Here is a 14,712-nt window from a genome sequence, read left to right on the forward strand (position 1 = left end):
GAGTTCTGAGATGTAGATGTGGCCATGTGACTAACAAGCAAGTAGCATATACAGTGTGGATACACTGAAACAAAGGGACCATTCATCTCGAGTGGGACAGAAAACGAAGGTGTGATGTTGAACTGTGCCATTCAGAATGATGGAAAGCACTGACCTGGAGCTCAGCGGTAGAATGATCGCACAGAATCATGCATAAGGTATGACTACCAAACTGTTTCGTTCGGGAAGTTTCTACTTAATATGCTTACATTCAGCCCCACCTTGTTTTGAGGCAGAATCTCTAAGTTTATGTCACACCCTGTACTCCAGCTCTCGGTCAGAGATCCTCCTGTCTCTTAACTCCCATTCTGCCTTTGGAGTGTTGAGATTACAGATGTGTACCACTGCATCCAACATTTTTTCAAAGGTTCTGGGGTCCAAACTTGGGTCATCAAGCCAGCTAGAAGCACATGGTGAGACGCCACCTATTATCCCAGCACTGGAGAAGCAGAAGCAACAGCTCTGTGTTCCAGCAAGTTCTAGGCCAGTCAAGCACTGAATAATGAGAACCTTGTCTCGAGCTGGGCTGGGGAAGCAGACGAGCTGGAAGAGCGCTGGCCCGGCCCTCCCAAGGCCTGGTTTTGACTCCCAGCACTGCACAACACTGGCTGGGCTGGGCTGGGGATGGCTCTCGAAGAGGATCTGACCTCTGTTCTCAGCAGCAACCTCAGGCAGCTTATACAGCAACCGCCTGTAAATCCACTCCAGGGATCCCAAGGCCTCTTCCAGATCTGGAGGGCACCTGCATGCACCCACCCACACCCACCCAATCACCCACAACTATGATGGAGGAAGATATTCTTCATGGACCTCTGGCCTTCACATTCATCCACACACAGGAAAAAGAAGTTCAAGATCATCTCTGGCTACACTGTGAGTTTGAGGACAGCTTAAGCTATCGCTATCTCAAGAGAAAAACTGGTTCAGGTATGAAAACAGTTTAATCACACTCAAATGTCTCCTATATGACAGACCTTGGATAGGAAGTCACAGTATGAATGCCAGAAGAGGCCTCCGTCCCCATTAGACATAGGACCAATTATGCAAATTACAGCTGTTTCAGGCTTACAAAGACAACCTTCCGAATGCTACAGAAATTAGACAGCTGGCCCTGGGGTTCCCGTTACTTAATGACACACTTCTGAACACCGCCAGCATCTCTGCTGGGAAACAGGCAAGGAAAAGACACAGACCCATGCTGAGGCTTGTCCACTGCTGCTGAAAACTGCAAACCCATCATATACCTAAAATATCAATTATTCTTTTGCCTAGGAGTTAAAACTCCCTGACTCCTATCATAGCAACCAATTGTAATTAGACATTTTTGTAGTAGTCAAAACACTCTGGTCAGCGGGGGGGAAAAATTCTCTCTGGGTCGTCAAGGTGGTTTAGCAGTTAAATGCTATCTGTCATCAAGCCTGACAGGCAGGATTCGATCCCCAGAACCCATAGTGTGGAAGAATTGTCTCCCACAAGTTGTCCTAACTTAGACACAGACAGACAAACACAGCTTAAAACAAAACAAAACAAACAAACACCTTATATTCTTACTTTTTGTTTTGTTTTGTTTTGTTTTGTTTTCAAGACCGGGCTTCTCTTTGTAGCCTTGGCTATCCTGGAACTCACAGGAACTCACTATGTAGACCAGGCTGGCCTCGAACTCACAGAGATCTGCCTGCCTCTGCCTCCCAAGTGCTGGGATTAAAGGCGTGCGCCGCCAAGCCCAGTATTATATTCTTACATTTTAAAAAGACCAAAAATGCAGGGTGGTGGTGGCGCATGCCTTTAATCCCAACACTCGGGAGGCAGAGGTAGTCGGATCTATGTGAGTTCAAGGACAGCCTGGTCTACACAGAGAAACTGTCTTAAAAGAAAAAAAAAAAGAAGACCCCAACTTCAAAAGTCTCCTTTTCAGAGCACATATTATTGAAGAGAAAAAGCAGGTGGAGAGGACAATAAACATCCAGATGCACAGAGGCAGACGGAGACTAGGAATATACCGGAACGACAGTACGGCGGTGGGAAGGCTGTGCAGGAGCACTGTGCAGCACGGCTCAGCGTGAAGAACACCACATTCCAGGTATTCAGTCAGCAAACGGCAACCTTACAAGTGGTCCTACCACAGCAACTCTCTCCCACTGCTGTTTTTAAGACAGGGTCTCACTATGTAGCCTTGGCTGGCTTGGAACTCTTTATGTAGGCCAGGCTGGTCTCAAACTTACAGAGATCCACCTGCCTCTGCCTCCTGGATGCTGGAATTAGAGGCCTAGCCCTGAACTTCTGATCCTTTGCCTCTACCTCTCAAGTGTTGGGATACTGGGATTAGAGTCATGGACTACAAGGCCCTGGTTGTATAGTGCTGGGCATTGAAGCTAGGGCCTTATGGATGCTAGGCAAGTACACTATTAACTGAGTTGCATTCTCAGGCCCTTATCTACGCGTTTAAAGAAAGAAGCTATGCATGGTGCCTCATACCGACAAGGTAACCAACCTGGGCTACATAGTGAAGTTCCACGTTAGCCAAGGCTAGATAGAAAACTCTGCCTCAAATAAATAAGAAAAAGGGGGGGGAGAGAAAAAGAGAAAGAATGAATGAAAAGAAGGGAGGGAGGGAGGGAGAGGGAGGGAGGGAGAGAGGGAGAGAGGGAGGGAGGGAGGGAGGGAGAGAGAGAGAGAGAGAGAGAGAGAGAGAGAGAGAGAGAGAGAGAGAGAGAGAAAACCACTAAAATAAAGAGAAAGGAAGGAACTAAGGTCCCGAGAGTTTCAGTGGCTTGCCCCAAACCACACAGCACACAGAAGAGGGCCTCAAGACCTCTCATTTCTCCTTTCCTAAAAACAATTTTCCTAATAAACCCTTAGGGACCCTAAGAACAGGCAGAAAAGCTTACAGGAAGATACAGAAGAACCAACGGGCAGCCCCCACCTCTAAAAGCTGAATTACACAATGTAATTTCATCCCAGCACACAAATAACTGCCCAAATGAGTATTACAAATTACTTCACCAATCCAACCTCAGCAAAAAGCTACACACACACACACACACACACACATACACACACACACACACACACACACACACACACACACACACACACACCCCACAGACCCCTACTACTACTTTCCTTTTTAAAAACGTATTTTTTATTTATGTGTATGTTGTTTGTGTGTGTAGGCCAGGTGTGTGCAGGTGTCCAAGGCGGTCAGGTAAATGGCAGACTTGGTGTCTGGAGAGCCCTGCTCTCTGGACACCAGTGGTAGGTTCTCACTGCATTATTGAATGGCAAGAAAGGTCAAGCTCTGGGCCTCTGTTACGAGGAAACCAGCCACACTGTGGAGGCTCTCTGTGCTCACTATCTAACCATCTAACCATCTCCCATTACACTTGTGATTCAACTTCAGTGTAGGAAGGAAGGAAGGAGGCACATTCACACCACAGCACTCTACGCCGCCCACTCCCAAAATTCACAAAATGCATGTCCTTCTCAAATATAAAGTATCTCCTTCTATTCTCATAGTCCCAATACTTACTCCCGTATCGAGTCCAAAGTCTAAAGTCCTGTCTCAGATGGCTGACTGGGTACAGTGCCTGCGGCCAAGACTGACTGCCAAATCGGAGTGTGATCCTCCGCCCACACAGTGGAAGAGAACAGACTTTCTCAAATTATCCTCTGACCTCCACAAAGGCCATCACTGCATTCATGTTCACCCCCGGCCCCCTTCCAAAAATGTAATAATAAAAAAAAAGTCTAAGATCTGGAGAGACGGCTTAGCAGCTAAACATATTTTGCTCTTCCAAAGGACCCAAGTCCAGTTCCTAACACCCACATCAGGTATTCCAAAACTTTACTTCCACAGGATCTGACACTCTGTTCTGGTCTCTGTGAGCACCTGCATACGCATGCACACACCAACACAGCATATATAACATGAATAAAACTCCTATATATTAGCCGGGCGGTGGTGGCGCACGCCTTTAATCCCAGCACTCGGGAGACAGAGGCAGGCGGATCTCTGTGAGCTGGAGGCCAACCAGATCTACAGAGTTCCAGGATAGCCAGGGCTACACAGAGAAACCCTGTCTAGAAAAACAAAATAGTAACAATAATAATAATAATAATAATAATAAAGAAATCTGAAACCCAAAGCTTACCTAAGTATCATGAGGCTGGGAATGCAGTTCAGTGGTCCAGTACCTGCCATGCATGAGCTGACTCCTGAATGAATAGATGTCATCTAATCAAAGCCTGCTCAGTATGTGACTCATCCTGACGCAGAATGGTCTACAGATGGGAACCGTGGCAGGCGTGTGCAGCTACCAACCAGGACTTCCTGCTACCTATGAAAGGAAGGCTTCCACAGAGCATGTGCTCCCTCTGGAGCCCGAGAGCACCATGAGGCTTGTAGTCCTTCTGAACTCGAGGCCTGCTAATGGGACAGCCTCATAATTTCCAGAGTGCTTTTGGGGTGAAAGGTACCTCGTCATCCTTGTCTCTGTCCAAGGCAGCTTGAGACCCACTGCCCAGTCAGTACAAACAGAAAGGTCTGGCTGGCCGTACCCTGTAGTCTCCCAGACACAGCCAAGCCTCCTCACTCCTTTCCATATGCTGCACAGGCTGAGCACAGGACTCCTGGAGGAAGTAGTCCTCTCTAAGAATACGGGTTATCAATAGCTTTCTTGTCAGCCCTCACCAAAGTCATCTTGACAGGTTGCATTTGTGAACACATATGCTCACTACTGTGAACTTCAAAAACTCCACTTTCTATGCATTGGGCAGGAGCACAGCCGCTTCACATCCAGGTATCTGTTGAAGCAGCATGCCGCTCTTGCTTCCTTCCAATTTGCTCTGAGTGTGTCTGAGCTGCTCCAGCAAATACCATTGCCTGAGCTTATGAAGGACAATTGCTCACACTCCGGAAGCTAAGTCTCCTTCACAGTGCCCATGTCCACAAGACAGAAGCAGCAACTTCTAAGGTCCTGTCTGGACAGGCGTGGGAAAGAAGTGCTAAGATAGGGTCTCACGTAGCTCAGGCTGGCCTTGAACTGACAAGGTTAACACAGGGAAGCCTTGCTCAAGCTGCTGATCCTCCTGCGTCCACAATGAATTGTGGGATTCCAGTTGTATACCACCACACCCGGTTCCTTCATCCTAACATTATCATGTTGCCAGGCAAGGTTTCAAATACACTTTCTGAGGAACACAAACATTCTGGATTTTCAACATGTCAAGACAGGGTTTCTCTGTGTAGCCCCGGCTGTTCTGGAACTGGCTCTGTAGACCAGGCTGGCCTAGAACTCTCAGAAATCTGCCTGCCTCTGCTGGGATTCAATGTGTGCCACCACCGCCCGGCATGCCTTTTCTAAATGACTTTTAATCCTTCCCTATAACGGACTCATTCCAGGATTCCCTTTAGACAACTTACCAGATCATTAAGGGATTAGCACACAAAATGTCTTAAGGACTCAAGTTATTAGCATTCCTGGGAGGGATAAACCACTTAATCTCTGTGCCTTCGGTTTATTGATAAAGCAGGACTGATAACTGAAACTATTCACTTTAAAGGAGTGTGTAAGGCTCAAGTGAGAATTTTTAGGGATCCTTTATAAACTGGAAATGGCCAGGGCCAACTCCATGGAAGGTGTCTTCAACCCTTAGCTGTAAGCCGCCTCACACTAGCACACTCTCCTGGGACCCTCGGCTGTAAGCCTCCTTACACTAGGACATTCTCTTGGCACCCTCGGCTGTAAGCAGCCTCACACTAGCACACTCTCCTGGGACCACGGACATCACCCTTCTGCACAGGAGGGAGAAAGAGGACTACCTACCCGGCAGCCCCACTGGTTTCGTCTTTTCTCAGCTATACATTACTCATGTACATTCTCCAAGAGTCTCTCTACCTGGTCAAGGTACAGGGGAAGATTTTACCATACATGGCCAAATAAATGGTTCAATGAAATTAACTATTCAGGGGCTGGCAAGATGGCTCAGCGGTTAAGAGCACTGGCTGCTCTCCCAGAGGTCCTGAGTTCAATTCCCAGGAACCACATGGTGGCTCTCAACCATCTGTAATGAGATCTGGTGCCCTCTTCTGACCTGCAAGTATATATGTAGGCAGAACACTGTATACATAATAAATAAATAAATCTTTAAAAAAAGAAATTAACTATTCATTTATATTCAGTATAATTAAAGTTTCAAATTCTGGAAATAGTTCCTAAAATTTCTTCTCAGGGGTATTTACTACTCTGGGGGCCAGGGTAAAGCTATAGTGCAGACTTGCCGACTGTGTACAAAGTGTACAAAGCCTTAGGTCCAGTCCTCAGCAACACACACACACACACACACACACACACACACACACACACACACACACACACACACGTCGAGAGGAAGTGGGGATAGAACAGTCACATTTCAAAGAAAAAATTTCAGCAGATCTTTTAAAAAAATCCACACTAGCTGGGCGGTGGTATTGCACCCCTTTAATCCCAGCACTTGGGAGGGAGAGTCAGGTCGATCTCTGTGAGTTTGAGGCTAGCCTGGTCTACAGAGTGAGTCCCAGGACAGCCAGGGCTACACAGACAAATTCTGTCTCAATAAAAAAGAAAAGAAAAAAATATTCCACACCAGACATGTGTAATTACAGTGGACATGTTACATACAAAGGCTAATAAAGTAGCTTTCAATAGCAGTGTTAGAATTAATGACCGCTATCAAATATAATGACAGCTGAGAGTGGAGGGGGCAGATACTGACAGATCTCTGTGAGTTTGAGGACAGCCTGGTCTACAGAGTGAGTTTCAAGCTAGCCAGGGCTACACAGGGAGACCCCCGTGTAAAACAAATGAACCAAATCAACCCACCAAACAAAAACCCAGATGTCATGTAAGACAAAAGGCACACACACACACACACACACACACACACACACACACACACACCCAGCCCCCCAAGCACTGACCTCTGGAGTTCCGGAGCGTGTGTACGTACGCCATGAAGATGCTTGCTGCACCCACACCCTATGAGAAGCACCATTAGGTGTGAAGTCCAGCAGCTCTGCCCGAGCCATGCTGTTAGCAAGCGCAGGCGAGCGGAACGCGCTCCGCTCCGCCCTTGCACAAAGCTGACACATCTGTGTTTTGACCACAATTAAAAAAAAAAAAAAAAAAAAAGCAAAAGGGGAAATGAAAATCCACTATGAAAATAAGCCACAGGGGGAAACTTTCTCCAAAATAAAAGCACTGCCGTTAAAAATATTAAATATGTGTGTATAAACTCCACTATACAATTGAATGTTGATTTAAAAAAATATGCATGTTTTCAGAGTTGATTATTTTAAAATAATACATATTTCAAATTTTAAAAATTTCAAATACCTCATCCTGTTACTCTAGGAAAAAAAACAAATCGAAAGTCAAGACTTCTCTTCAGAGGCAGCTCTAACACAAACTTTCACATAGATTTTCTAGGCACATCCCAGTATATGCATACTGCCTAGATTTGCTGAATTACAATTAACAATTAACTTCATTTTGAGTCATTAAAGTGTTTTAACTATGGTTGGTATATATTTATTTAATTTACTATTACTTTAAAAGATGTATTTATTATGTATACGGTATTCTGCCTGCATGTGTGCCCTGCCATAAGAGGACACCAGAGCCGGGCAGTGGTGGCACACACCTTTAATCCCAGCACTTGGGAGGCAGAGCCAGGCAGATTTTCTGAGTTCGAGGCCAGTCTGGTCTACAGAGCGAGTTCTAGGAGAGGCTCTAAAGTTACACAAAGAAACCCTGTCTCAAAAACAAAAACAAAAACAAAAAAAAAAAGAGGACACCAGATCTCATTACAGATGATTATGAGCCACCATGTGGTTGCTGGGAATTGAACTCAGGACCTCTGGAAGAACAGCCAGTGCTCTTAACTGCTGAACCACTGAGCCATCTTTCCAGCCCTACTATTTTTTTTCCAGCCTTAACTATGTGACTTCGCTTGGGCTGGAACTCACTGTGTAGATGAAGTTGGTCTCAGACTTGGAGATGTGCCTTTCTCTGTCACCTAAGTGCTGAGATTGAAGATGTGCCACCACACCCTGCTAGGGCACATCTTATAATTAAACCAGGTGCTATAATTCTTCAGAGTGTAACTCAACATGGTTCTTCATGGTATTATAAGCATGGAAATTACTTTCACGCCCAGAATAAACTGAAAACGTCAAGTGATTTTATTCAAAATACTTTATAGCATAAAGCCCGTTGGAGCATGTTTAGTGAGTCTAGCATGTAGTTGAATTGGAGTCTTTGCAAAGCTTGCAGGAGGCCTTGGGTTCAATTCCCAGCACTGACAGAAGAGGGAAGGAAGGAGTTAGGAGGCTACCACAGGCGACATTGAGACCTTCTCAAAAGACAAACAGGAGGCGCTGGGGGGAGGGCTCAGCGGTTAAGAGCACAGCTACTCTTCCAGAGGACCCAGTTTTCTTTCCCAACACCCACAGGGTGCCTCACAGCCACCAGTAACTCCAGTTCCAGGGGGTCTGACGCCCTCTTCTGACCTCCTCAGGCACCACTTACTTGGTGCACAGACATAAATGCAGGCAAAACATCCATACTCATAAAATAAAGGTAATAATTAAAATACAAGAGACAAGGAAAATGCAAGTACTTCTGGGGGGCATTCAGAAGCAGCTGTTTTCAACGTTCCTTACTGCCCATTGGACAGCAGTTGTTCAGTAGCAAGCACACGAGGTAGAGGAAGAAAAATACATGGCTATTAATAGAAGCACACGGTCCCTAAGTGAGGCCAGAGCTGTAAACAGCATGTGTGACCTAAGCCTCCATAGAAAGAACGAGGCTAGCCGGGCGGTGGTGGCCACCGCCTTTAATCCCCTCACTCAGGAGGCAGAGCCAAGCAGATCTCTGTGAGTTCAAGGCCAGCCTGGGCTACAAAGCAAGATTCAGGACAGGAACCAAAACTACACAGAGAAACCTTGTCTCGAAAAACAAACAAACAAAAAAAGGAAAAGAAAAGAAAAAAGCGAGGCTAGCATTAGACAAAAGACTTCGAACACTAACCCTTGCTTGTGCTGAAGTCTTAGACATGAACACAGGAAGTCACATGCAACTTCTCCCCCTCATTAGCAAAGGGTCTTGTGCGGAGAACTCTCTGGAGTTTATGCTTATTCTAAGGCAGTCCAAAGAGTAAGACACATCAGCAGATGTAGAAATAAATGACCTATCAACAAGGATATCTTTTTGATGGGAAGGATACCAAGTAATACATAAGGAAGAAAAACTGCTCCCAACTTACTTTGAGCTAGCCTGGTAGGCTCTCAGAGCAAAGCGAGAATACCTGTAAGGGTTTAGGGTTGTTTTTTGTTTTTGTTTTTGTATTGTTGCTGCTGCTGTTTTGTTAGAAACAAGGCCTCACTATGCTATGCTGCCCATGCTAGTTTCAAATGGTCTTCCTCCCTCAGCATCCTAAGGAGCCAGAAATAGAGGTATGCTTAGAGTGTTTCTCAAAATCATCTCCTAACTCTGCAACTTCAGGCAAATACAACAGCAACAAAAATGTTTCCAAAAAAATCCTTTCAGGCAGACTGCAAATAGGACAGAAAATACTATCTGTCCTTAACCCAAAACACAAGCCTAGGGTTGGAGAGATGGTTCATCAGTTGAGAGCACTGGCTGCTCTGGCAGAGGATCTGACACTCACAGGGTAAACAACAATTCCAGGTCCAGGGGGTCCGGTGCCGTCTTCTGACCTCTGTGAGTACTGTGTGTACATGGTGCGTATGTGTGCAGCCAAAACACCCATATGCATAATATATAAATAAAAATCTTAATAAAAAAATAACCCCCTCAAAAAAATAACCCCGCTTGGTGAAAGTTAAGTGTACAGCTCTAAATGCTGTAGCTCACAAGCAGCGAGACAAGCTGAGGAAGCACAGAATTGGGTTTCAACCATTCTCTACGGCTCAGTGTCTTCATCTGTAAGATGTAGGGAGGAGGAAAACTTACATCCAGGTAGCTCTCAGCTACATGAAAACTCTAAGAGTAATATTTAGCATAGTAACCCTATCTAACACACTCTGTTCCCCCAAATCAGGAATAGTATAAAAGAACTATCTTCCAGAAAAAGAGACATTAAAAAAAAAAAAATCAAGGAACATTCTCACACTTTAATGTTAAATGAAATCACCCAGAGTTTGTTGAAAGTGCAAATTTGGAGCTGGGTGTGGCGACTCATGTCCGTAATTACTCTGGGGAAAGAGACAGGAAGATGTCTAGTCAACCAAGGCCAGCCCTAGCTCTGGAGCCAAGACACCGCCTCAGAAGACCAAAGCCTGGCAGAAGTAGGGTCAGAAGCTCAAGCTGGACTCCAGGACAGTCTAGGCTACATAAAACCCCCCACAAAACACAACAAAAAGCTATAGCCAAGGTCTGGGGTGCTACTCAGGGGCAGGGTACATACCCAGCACACACAAAGGCCGGGGTTCAATGTGCAGCAAGCACCACAAAAAAGTGAATTAGGGTACTGGAGAGATGGCTCGGTGGTTAGGAGCATTGACTTTTTGAACCCAGAGGACCCAGGTTCAATTCCCAGCACTCACATGGCAGCTAACAGTCTGTAACTCCAAGATCTAACACCCTCACATAGATATACATGCAGACAAAACACCAGTGCACATAAAATAAAATTAAATAATTTTTTTTTTTTTTTTTTTTTTTTTTTTGGTTTTTCGAGACAGGGTTTCTCTGTGTAGCTTTGCGCCTTTCCTGGAGCTCACTTGGTAGCCCAGGCTGGCCTCAAACTCACAGAGATCCGCCTGGCTCTGCCTCCCGAGTGCTGGGATTAAAGGCGTGCGCCACCACCGCCCGGCCTTTTTTTTTTTTTTTTTAAAAAGTGAATTGAGGCCAGACTATGGTGGTGCACACCTTTAATCCCAACACTGGGGAGGCAGAGACAGATGGATCTGTGAGTTCAAGGCCAGCCTGGTCTACAGAGTAAGTTCCAGGATGGGCTTCAAAACTCCAGAGAAACTCTTGTCTTGAAAAACCAAAGGAGAAAAAAAAAAAAAGTGGATTAGGGGAGAATACAGATTCTGGGAACCCACCTCTCCAAAATTCCATAGGTCTAAAATAGAATGAGGGTGTTCACTGACCCTAACACCAAGGATTAGTGAACAGAATTAAAACTGTCCTACAGGAAGCTGCGAGATATTAGTCTTCTGAGAAAGAAGGCCTAAAGAGGAGTACAGATATGTCCCCAAGTTCATTCAACCATCAGTCACAGAGTTCCTATTATACCATTCTCAAAAACTGTCAACATATGCAGAATTTTTCCCCGAGACAGGGTTTCTCTGTGTACCCCTGGGTGTCCTGTAACTCACTCTGTAGACCAGGCTGCCCTCTGACTCACAGAGATCCGCCTGCCTCTGCCTCCCAAGTGCTGGGAGTGCACCACCACCATCCAGTTTGAAGCAGAAAAATTAAGGCAATCCCTGTAGTGGTAAATGCTGTAAATAAAATAAAAAATACAGAAGTGGGGCAATTTCTTTGAAAAGCCAACATCTGAACTGCAACCTGAAGGACAGAAATGAACTGGCCAAAGCAGACTGGGAGAATGCTGAAGCCCCGGGGTACAGAAGAACAAAGATCTTAAGACAGCGTAAATGTGGGCATCAGACAGACACCACAAAAAGGAACGGAAAGCAGGAATATACTGATGTGGCCAGACTCCAGAGTACAGGACTAAGTAGAATACAGACACACAAGAGTGGTCAGAGAGGAAGACAAAGACGAGCGAGCGAGGAGGAAGAGCCTATCGCGCATGCACGTGTGTGTGTGTGTGTGTGTGTGTGTGTGTGTGTGTGTGTGTGTGTGTGTGTCTAATTTGCATTTTAAAGGATCTCTTAGGTTGTGATGGGAGAAATGCACAATAAGCAGCCAAAGTTGGAGAGAGGTCAGGAAGCGACGTCAGTTGAGCGTGTAAGAGATGGTGACAGCCTAGCAAGGACGGTAGCACAGGGATGGGGAAAGAACACATACTGAGTGCTAGAATTCTTTTAATTACAGGGGGCTGGAGAGATGGCTCACTAAGAGCACTTGCTACTTGTCCGAAGGACCCCGTTTGGTGCCTAGTCCTCTTGTCTGGCATTAGCTCATAAGCAAACTCAAAACCCCTCCAACTCCAGCACTAGGGAGTCCAGTACCATCTTCCTGTGTGGCACACAAGGGTGTGCGAGCACACACACACACACACACACACACACACACACACACACACGGGCACATTTCACAAATGTCAAAATTTTGTGAAAAAAGACATGTAAAAATTAAAGAGAAAAGAACTAAGTCAGAGGGTACTAAGCATCTGGGATTAATTACTCAGGAGATAATGAGTGACAATTGAGATTTATAGGTCTTAGGAAAGCTTATGAGACATCAGCCCAAACTGGTATTAACAGATTTAGGATACTTCATGATACTTAGCCTTTGAAGCTGGGCTGAAGAGAGCATTCTCCTTTAGTGTCAGTGGTTAAAAAACAACGACAACAAAAATACTGTACCAAATAAATGGCACATACCCCAGTGCTAATAAAGTACATTAAGTGCCCTAAGTAAAGTAAATCCCTCCAGGGCCTCATGGCTGGGGTGATAACTGCTACTCTTCATTTGGAGCATGGTGTAACTAAGGATTATACCTAAATTTACCTGACTAGACCTACTAAATAAGACTTTTCTCAAATTCCACATTGCACTTGCTGCCTTGAGAATTTAACAATCTAAGCCTCACACGTCATACAATGTCTATTGATTTCTTAAATCTCACAATATCACCAAAGAGACACGGGAGGAAAACTTTCAAAATTAGGGCATTAATAGCTAGTGTTGCTGGGTGGTAGCAGCAGATCTTTAAAAAAAAAAGAAAAACACACTAGTCAGGCGGTGGTATTGTACCTCTTTAATCCCAGCACTCAGGAGGCAGAGGCAGGTAGATCTCTGTGAGTTTCAGGCCAGCCTGGTCTACAGAGCGAGTTCCAGGACAGCCAGGGCTACAAAAAGAAACCCTGTCTCGAAAAAGAAAGAAAGAAAAACTGCCAGTAAGCATTTAAGCCCACAGCAAAAAAAATCAAATGCATGGGAGAAACAGCTCGAGTTAGAGCATCAGCTACTCTTGCAGAGGACCTGGGTTCAGTTCCCAGCACCCACACGGTAACTCCAATCCTATGAATTCAACACCTCCTTGGGGCACCCAGGAATGCACAAGGTGCGCAGACATACATACAGGCAGAATACCCATACACATTAAATAAAAATAAACAAAATTTATTTCTTAAAAAAAACAAATGCAACCAGGCAATGATGGTGCATACCTTTAATCTCAGCACTGGAGAGACAGAGGCAGGTGGATTTCTGTGAGTTCGAAGCCAGCCTGATCTACAGAGTGAGTTCTAGAACAGCCAGGGCTACACACTGAAACCCTATCTCGGGGGGGAAAAAAATACAGTATGATATCATATTTTTATAAAACAAATGCAAAAATATCTGGAAGGATATAAACTAACAACTCCTGGCAAGTTGAGTGGCAGGATTATTATTTTTTTCTCCTCATGTACTTCTATCAACATTTTCTTCAATCATCAAAAGAACATTCTGTACAAGCAAAAATATTGTTTTAGGATAGTAAAAAGGTTTTTTTTTTTTTTTTAAAGCTTAAAAGGGGGAAGTGCAAAAAAAAATTCCCTTTATCAACAGGATTTCAAGTATGGTAAAAGGAAAGGGAAAAAAATCCATGACCTAACATTTGCTAACAGGTCAGTTACTGCCCAAGGGCACACCCTTGAAAGAAGGAATCTAAATCCCAAAGAATTCTTCCCATATTTGATGGAAAGCAATCAGTCTCACATTTTCTGTCGTTCTTTCCTGCTGCTTACCACAGAAACACTTCAATTAAGGATCTTGGAGAGGAGAAGATGTCCCCTTTTAAACCACGTTGGGACACCCAAGTTTGGTTTCTGGTCTGAGTACGGAGGGCAGAGAGGGTGGGCGACTACACTAAAGGAATCTGCGTGAGCAGTGAGTCACCTGAAGCAGGAGCACGCAGCTGCTCCCCCCAACCTCCACATCAGACACAGGGCAGCGAGAATGCCTCCTAAGCGTCTCCAGACTAAACACTCGGGAAACTGTAGGCTTTTCCAAATCCTTGTACGAATTTCTGCTGGCAGTTTTTGACAAGACAGCACCAAATCCGCAGGGTCTCGTCTACAAATGCAGGTATAAATGCTTCCTGGAGCTCACCCGCCGCTCCAGATGCAAACCCGAGGCATTCCATTAAGGCCACATTCACAGCCTTTCCAACTGGGGCAACTAAAAACATCCTGCCGCCTCTCTACGGTTATTATCTTGGCCAAAATCCTAACGTTTAAACAGCCACTTCGGAAAACTTCGGCTTTAAGCAGCGACACGGATCTCAAAACGATCGCCAGGCTATCGCCCTGCATTCCTTCCAATAACGGGGCTGCTACCTGCTCGTTTTCAGACCGGGGCTCCCCACACAGAACCAACAGAGAAAGGGGAAATCTTTGAAATCCGCAACACAATGGAGGAGGCTTTAAAAAAAAGAAAAGAGCTCTGGCTTTCAGGATGGCAGCTATCACACATCGCAACAAAG

General features: G+C 45.2%; 1 protein-coding gene across 4 annotated transcripts in view; it reads right to left on the reverse strand.

The window, feature by feature from the left end:
- The window catches only part of Smim14 (small integral membrane protein 14), a 46,915-nt gene that overhangs the window by 31,619 nt on the left and 584 nt on the right, over window positions 1–14,712 (reverse strand). Inside the window, exon 2 of one of the 4 annotated variants that reach the window (XM_076546343.1) lies at window positions 4,191–4,254. The exons of 2 other annotated variants lie outside the window; for them this stretch is intronic. The gene's annotated coding sequence lies outside the window, so the exon portion shown is untranslated. Of the gene's footprint in view, window positions 1–4,190; window positions 4,255–7,000; window positions 7,084–14,712 lie in introns of those variants that run through there. One more of the 4 variants, XM_006974607.3, reaches the window with a different exon arrangement.

Source organism: Peromyscus maniculatus, chromosome 10, assembly GCF_049852395.1.
Source record: "Peromyscus maniculatus bairdii isolate BWxNUB_F1_BW_parent chromosome 10, HU_Pman_BW_mat_3.1, whole genome shotgun sequence".
In the NCBI taxonomy this organism is placed as follows: domain Eukaryota; kingdom Metazoa; phylum Chordata; class Mammalia; order Rodentia; family Cricetidae; genus Peromyscus; species Peromyscus maniculatus.